Source organism: Apodemus sylvaticus, chromosome 5 (assembly GCF_947179515.1).
Source record: "Apodemus sylvaticus chromosome 5, mApoSyl1.1, whole genome shotgun sequence".
Taxonomy (NCBI): Eukaryota; Metazoa; Chordata; class Mammalia; order Rodentia; family Muridae; genus Apodemus; species Apodemus sylvaticus.
The window spans coordinates 93115607-93123797 of NC_067476.1; positions in this window are offsets into that span (position 1 = coordinate 93115607).

Sequence of the window (8191 nt, forward strand, 5' to 3'; positions counted from 1 at the left end):
AGAATCACAATCTATTGAACCTGTTAAAAATCCCAACACATTCAAAAGCTCAAATAATGGTTGCTCAGGACCTCACATTTTCAGGTAGAGTCTGAAGCCAGGATCGGGGGGGGGGGGGGGTGAGGCTCTAGTGGTTTTGAGTTCTAACATGTATGTATATATATCATATACATATGTATATATACATTTACATATACACATATACATACATGTGTGTATACACATAATAATCTGCTGCAAGATCATCAAGCTCTTTGATTTCTTGTAACCTCTCTCCACAGATCCATTCAAGGGCATGAATAAACACTTCATTGATTTATTACAGAGTGAAGAGGAATGACTTCATACAATGCTTGCCAGGAAACATGGTACAAGTAGGCATGGGAAGAATGATTGCCTCCCTCTTTGTGTCAATAACCCACTGAGCAAACAACTGAAGTCAAGGAAAACTTGGTATTTAGGACGATGCAATGTTGAATGGTGAAAGCAACACTTTGCAGCAAATGATCATTTTAAATTTTGAAAGGAAAACAACAAAAATTATCTTCTTTTGCAACTGAAGTAGACAAGTGAAGAAAAATGATGCCAATCTGTCCAGACTGTCTACAGTAGCTGATGTGGGTGGACGAAGGGGACCCTGGATTTTTCCAGCCCACTGCTTATGTTCTGCATAATTATAGTTGCCTATGCCTTGCACAAGCTGCTTGCAAACTCTTGGAAGAAACCAGATGTGTTCTGTGTTAGAACCCTGACACCTACTGGTTATTTCTGATACTGGCCAACATTCTCTTTCTTTCTTTCTTTCTTTCTTTCTTTCTTTCTTTCTTTCTTTCTTTCTTTCTTTCTTTCTTTCTTTCTTTCTTTCTTTCTCTCTTTCTTTTTTTATCATTGGCACTTTTTTATTCGATATATTTTTTATTTACAAACATTCTCTTTCTTAAATATGAAATTCCTCAAAATTCATGATGCTCTGGTTTTAATAGGTAAATAGTACTGCATTGTGTAAATGAACCACATTTTTAATATCCATTCTTTGATTGAGGGACATATGGGTTGTTTCCAGATTCTGACTATTACAAATAAAGCTGGGAGGAACTTAGTGGAACTTCTGTCCTTGGGGTATGGTGGGGCATCTTTTGGGTATATGCCCAGGAACAGAATAGCTGGGTCTTCATGTATTTCCAATTTTCTGAAGAACAGCCAAATTGATTTTCATAGTGGCTGTACTAGTTTGCAATCCCACAAGCAATGGACAGCAATGGAGGAGTGTTCCTCTTTCTCCAGAGTCTTGCCAGTATGTGATATCAATTGAGTTTTTTTTTGTTTTTTTTTTTTTTTTTGTGTTCTTCTTTTTTTTTTTTTATTTTTTTTATTCGATATAATTTATTTACATTTCAAATGATTTCCCCTTTTCTAGCCCCCCCCCACTCCCCGAAAGTCCCGTAAGCCCCCTTCTCTTCCCCTGTCCTCCCTCCCACCCCTTCTCAGTTCCCCGTTCTGGTTTTGCCAAATACTGTTTCACTGAGTCTTTCCAGAACCAGGGACCACTCCTCCTTTCTTCTTGTATCTCATTTGATGTGTGGATTATGTTTTGGGTATTCCAGCTTTCTAGGTTAATAACCACTTATTAGTGAGTGCATACCATGATTCACCTTTTGAGTCTGGGTTACCTCACTTAGTATGATGTTCTCTAGCTCCATCCATTTGCCTAAGAATTTCATGAATTCATTGTTTCTAATGGCTGAATAGTACTCCATTGTGTAGATATACCACATTTTTTGTATCCACTCTTCTGTTGAGGGATACCTGGGTTCTTTCCAGCATCTGGCAATTATAAATAGGGCTGCTATGAACATAGTAGAGCATGTATCCTTATTACATGGTGGGGAATCCTCTGGGTATATGCCCAGGAGTGGTATAGCAGGATCTTCTGGAAGTGAGGTGCCCAGTTTTCGGAGGAACCGCCAGACTGCTTTCCAGAGTGGTTGTACCAATTTGCAACCCCACCAGTAGTGGAGGAGTGTTCCTCTTTCTCCGCACCCTCTCCAACACCTGCTGTCTCCTGAATTTTTAATCTTAGCCATTCTGACTGGTGTAAGATGAAATCTTAGGGTTGTTTTGATTTGCATTTCCCTAATGACTAATGAAGTTGAGCATTTTTTAAGATGCTTCTCCGCCATCCGAAGTTCTTCAGGTGAGAATTCTTTGTTTAACTCTGTACCCCATTTTTTAATAGGGTTGTTCGGTTTTCTGGAGTCTAACTTCTTGAGTTCTTTATATATATTGGATATTAGCCCTCTATCTGATGTAGGATTGGTGAAGATCTTTTCCCAATTTGTTGGTTGCCGATCTGTCCTCTTGATGGTGTCCTTTGCCTTACAGAAACTCTGTAACCTTATGAGGTCCCATTTGTCAATTCTTGCTCTTAGAGCATACGCTATTGGTGTTCTGTTCAGAAACTTTCTCCCTGTACCGATGTCCTCAAGGGTCTTCCCCAGTTTCTTTTCTATTAGCTTCAGAGTGTCTGGCTTTATGTGGAGGTCCTTGATCCATTTGGATTTGAGCTTAGTACAAGGAGACAAGGATGGATCAATTCGCATTCTTCTGCATGCTGACCTCCAGTTGAACCAGCACCATTTGTTGAAAAGGCTATCTTTTTTCCATTGGATGTTTTCAGCCTCTTTGTCGAGGATCAAGTGGCCATAGGTGTGTGGGTTCATTTCTGGATCTTCAATCCTGTTCCATTGATCCTCCTGCCTGTCACTGTACCAATACCATGCAGTTTTTAACACTATTGCTCTGTAGTATTGCTTGAGGTCAGGGATACTGATTCCCCCAGATTTCCTTTTGTTGCTGAGAATAGTTTTAGCTATCCTGGGTTTTTTGTTGTTCCAGATGAATTTGATAATTGCTCTTTCTAACTCTGTGAAGAATTGAGTTGGGATTTTGATGGGTATTGCATTGAATCTGTATAGTGCTTTAGGCAAAATGGCCATTTTAACTATATTGATTCTACCGATCCATGAGCATGGGAGGTTTTCCCATTTTTTGAGGTCTTCTTCCATTTCCTTCTTCAGAGTCTTGAAGTTCTTGTCATACAGATCTTTCACATGTTTGGTAAGAGTCACCCCAAGATACTTTATACTGTTTGTGGCTATTGTGAAGGGGGTCATTTCCCTAATTTCTTTCTCAGCCTGCTTATCCTTTGAGTATAGGAAGGCCACTGATTTGCTTGAGTTGATTTTGTAACCTGCCACTTTGCTGAAGTTGTTTATCAGCTGTAGGAGCTCTCTAGTGGAGTTCTTTGGGTCACTTAGGTAGACGATCATGTCGTCTGCAAATAATGATAGTTTGACTTCCTCCTTTCCAATTTGTATCCCTTTGACCTCCTTATGTTGTCGAATTGCCCGAGCTAGTACCTCAAGTACAATATTGAAAAGATAAGGAGAAAGGGGGCAGCCTTGTCTGGTCCCTGATTTCAGTGGGATTGCTTCAAGTTTCTCTCCGTTTAGTTTGATGCTGGCTACCGGTTTGCTGTATATTGCTTTTACTATGTTTAGGTATGGGCCTTGAATTCCTGTTCTCTCCAAGACTTTAAGCATGAAAGGATGCTGAATTTTGTCAAATGCTTTTTCAGCATCCAATGAAATGACCATGTGGTTTTGTTCTTTGAGTTTGTTTATGTAGTGGATTGTATTGATGGATTTCCGTATATTGAACCAACCCTGCATTCCCGGGATAAAGCCTACTTGATCATGGTGGATGATCGTTTTGATGTGTTCTTGGATTCGGTTGGCAAGAATTTTATTGAGTATTTTTGCATCGATGTTCATAAGGGAAATTGGTCTGAAGTTCTCTTTCTTTGTTGGATCTCCACACAAAGATCAATTGAGTTTTTGATCTTAGCTATTCTTATTGGTTTAAGGTGGAGTCTCAAGGATGTTTTTATTTACATTTCCCTGATGACTAAGGACTTTGAACATTTCTTTAAGTCCTTCTCAACCATTGGGGATTCTTCTGTTGTGAATTTCCTGTTTAACTCACTTTAAAAATTGGGTTATTTGTTTTCTTGAGGGTAACTTCTTGAGTTATTTATGTATTTTGAATATTCTCCCTCGATTGAATGCAGGATTAGTGAAGGTTTTTTTCCCCCAATCTGTAGGTTGTCAATTTGTCCTATATCATCATGAGTGAGGTAACCCAGACCCAAAAGGATATGCATGGCATGTGCTCACTGTGGATATTAGGAAAAAGTATAGAATACCTAGAATACAACCCACAGATCATCAGAAGTTTAACAACCAGTAAGGCCCAAGTGAGGATGCTTCAATCCCATTTACAGGGGAGAACAAAATACTCACTGGATGCAGAGGGAGGGAGGGACCAGGGTGGCACTTGGGAGGGGAACGGGAAAGGGAGGAAAGGATTAGGTATGTTGAGGAGAAAGGAGAAAAGCCCAGAGGTCCAGGAGAATGAATGGAAATATTTAGCCTCTGTTGTTGGAGGTGGGGGAGCTTTCTAGAAAATACCAGAGACCTGGGAGGTGGGAGACTCTCAGGACTCAACAGGTATAACCTTACCCAAAATGCCCAAGAGTGGGCAGAGGGAACTCAAAGAGTCTACCTCCAATAGATAGATAGGGCCTCAAGCAGAGGGACAGGGTTACCAAACCACAGTCAAAATTTCTGACCCAGAATTGTTTCTGTCTAAAAGATATGCAGGGACAAAAATGGAGAAAAAGACTGAAGGAAAAGTTGTTCAGGCAGATCCCTGAGGGGAGCACTCTTTTGGAGGCAAGGGGGAGGAGGAATGGGATGAGGAACTCTGGGAGGGAAGATCAGGAGGGGGCGATGGCTGGAATGTAAATAAATTAAAAAAATTTAAATAAATGAAAATCTTCATAAGTGGCAATTTACAATAATCCTCATGGATACCTTCAAAGTAAAGTTGGGATTATCTGAGAGTGAGGACAAGGAAGGTGATATAAGTGAAGAAAATAATTAATTAATAAAAATTTTAAATAAGAAGCACATTAAAAAGAGAAGATAAACATTAGCAAACGTGGTTAATAGGAACATTCAGTAAAATGCGAATATTTGACAAGTAAGGAAAGTGGTCAGTTATTTCTCCCTTCAGTTTCTACTGAGTAATATCTGACATTATCTCTTAAATATATTTTAGAAATATGTAAATCAATAACTTTAAACCGAATCTAAATTAATAAAACTTGAACAAAACTGTTGATCATAGCTCCCTGGTATCTCTGGAGAGGCCCAATGGAAGTTGTAGGTGATGTATAGGAACTTAAAGCTCTGCGCTCATGGTGTGCAAGTACCCAAAGAAAAACTTGAGATTATATGCCTTAAAGAGTAATATCTCGGCCTGCTGGGACAGAAAAGGATCACTAGGTACTGTATCACCCTGAGCTTTAGATCTCTGGTGGTGCAAACCGTCAGGGGTCTGCCTGCACTCAGGAACTGAGCACATAGGCGGTATGTCTGCCATCCCTCCGGGCGCAGGGCCTGTGTCCTGCTCAGTGAGCTGTGGAAGGAGAGAAGCCCCGCGGCATACTCGCTGCCTGCCAGAACAGAAAAGTGGCACTAGGTACTGTATCACCCTGAGCTTTAGATTTCTGGTGGTACGAACCGCCAAGGGTCTGCCTGCACTCAAGAACTGAGCACATAGGTGGTTCATCTGCAAGCCAGTCCATCGTGGGACCTGTGTCCTATGTGAGAATCAACAGAGGGAGTGACCCCCACCACACCATACTCGCTCCATAATAGAGCAGACAGAGAACACCTGGTTGACCTTGACAACCTAAGTATAACATTGCTTGAGGCAAGACTGAGAAGGGCTCCAAAGGCACAAAGGAGGGAGGCAGCATATCAGTAATTTGTGCCAGAGGAAACCCAGTCATCCAGTGTTGCAGAGATAACCTTAAAGATCCACAGTAGGTTGAAGCACCAGCCAGTGACAATAAGACCATCTAACACCTGGGAGAACTAGGTGGCTAAAGACAGATGTAGGAACGTTACTAACAGAAACCAAGGCATCATGACAGCATCTGAACCCAATTCTCCAACAATAGCAACTCCTGGATACCCCAACACACCAGAAAAACAAGATTTGGATTTAAAATCACTGGTCATGATGCTGGTACAGGAACACATGAAAGACATAGTTAAAGAAATTCAGGAGAAAATGGATCAAAAATTACAATCCCTTACAAGGGAAACACAAAAATCATTGAAAGAAATTCAGAATACAAAAGCCAATAAGGAGGAAACACAAAAATCACGTAGAGAAATACAGGAGAACTTTGATCAACAGGCAGATGTCATGAAAGAGGAAACTCAAAAATCTCTTAAAGTATTAGAGGAAAACACAAACAAGCAAATGACAGAACTGAGCAAAAACTTCCAGGATCTAGAAACAGAAGTAGAAACAACTAAGAAAGCACAAAGGGAGTCAACTTTAGAGATAGAAAACCTTGAGAAGAAATCAGGGACCATAGATGCAAATATCAACAACAGAATACAAGAGATAGAAGAAAGAATCTCAGATGCCGAAGATACCTTAGAAACCATGGACTCAAGAGTTAAAGAAAATGCAAAATGCAAAAAACTTGTAACCCAAAACATCCAGGAAATCCAGCACACAATGAGAAAGCCAAATCTAAGGATTATAGGCATTGATGAGAGTGAAGATTTACAACTTAAAGGGCCAGCAAAATCTTCAACAAAATTATGGAAGAAACCTTCCCTAACCTAAAGAGAGAGATGCCCATGAATATACAAGAAGCCTACAGAACTCCAAACAGACTGGACCAGAACAGAAATACCTCCCGTCATATAATAATCAAACCCCCAAATGTACTAAACAAAGAAAGAATACTTAGGGCAGTAAGAGAAAAAGGGCAAGTAACATAAAGGAAGACCTATCAGAATTACACCAGACTTCTCACCAGAGACCATGAAAGCTAGAAGATCCTGGGCAGAGCTCATGCAGACTCTAAGAGAACACAAATGCCAGCTGAGACTACTATACCCAGCAAAACTCTCAATTACTATAGATGGAGAAACCAAGATATTCCATGACAAAACCAAATTTACACAATATCTTTCTACAAACCCAGCCCTACAGAGGATAATAGGGGTAAAGCACCATTACAAAGAGGGAAACTATACCCTGGAAAGAGCAGGATATTAAGCTTCTTTCATCAAACCCAAAGAGGATAACCACACACGTATAAAATTAAAATAAAAAATGTTAGGAAGCAATAACCACTACTCCTTGATATCTCTTAACATCAATGGACTCAATTCCGCAATTAAAAGACATAGACTAACAGACTGGTTACGTAAACAGGACCCTACATTTTGCTGCATACAGGAAACACACCTCAATGTCAAAGACAAAAACTACCTTAGAGTAAAAGGCTAGAAGACAATTATACAAGCAAATGGTCCCAGGAAACAAGCCGGAGTTGCCATTCTAATTTCAGATTAAATTGACTTTCAACCTAATGTCATCAAAAGAAACATGGAAGGTCACTACTTGCTGGTCAAAGGAAAAATCCAACAAGAACTCTCAATCCTGAACATCTATGCCCCAAATACAAGGGTGCCCTCATTTATAAAAGAAACTTTACTAAAGCTCAAAGTACACATTGCACCTAACACAATAATTGTGAGTGACTTCAACACTCCACTTTCACCAATGGACTGATCAGGAAAACAGAAACTAAACAGGGAGACAATGAAACTATTTGAAGCTTTGAACCAATTGGAGCTAACAGATATATATAGAACTTTTTATCCCAAAGCAAAGGAATATACCTTTTCCTCAGCACCTCATGGTACCTTCTCCAAAATAGATCATATAGTTGGTCACAAGACAGACCTCAACAAATATAAGAAGATTGAAATAATCCCATGCCTCCTATCAGATCACCATGGAGTAAAAAGTGGTCTTTAGTAACAGTAAAAACAACAGAAAGCCCACATACACATGGAAACTGAACAATACTCTACTCAATGATACTTTGGTCAAGGAAGAAATAAAGAAAGAAATCAAAGATTTCTTAGAATTTAATGAAAATGAAGGCACAACATACACAAATCTATGGGACACAAAGAAAGCAGTGCTAAGAGGAAAACTCATAGCTTTGAGTGCCTCCAGAAAGAAATTC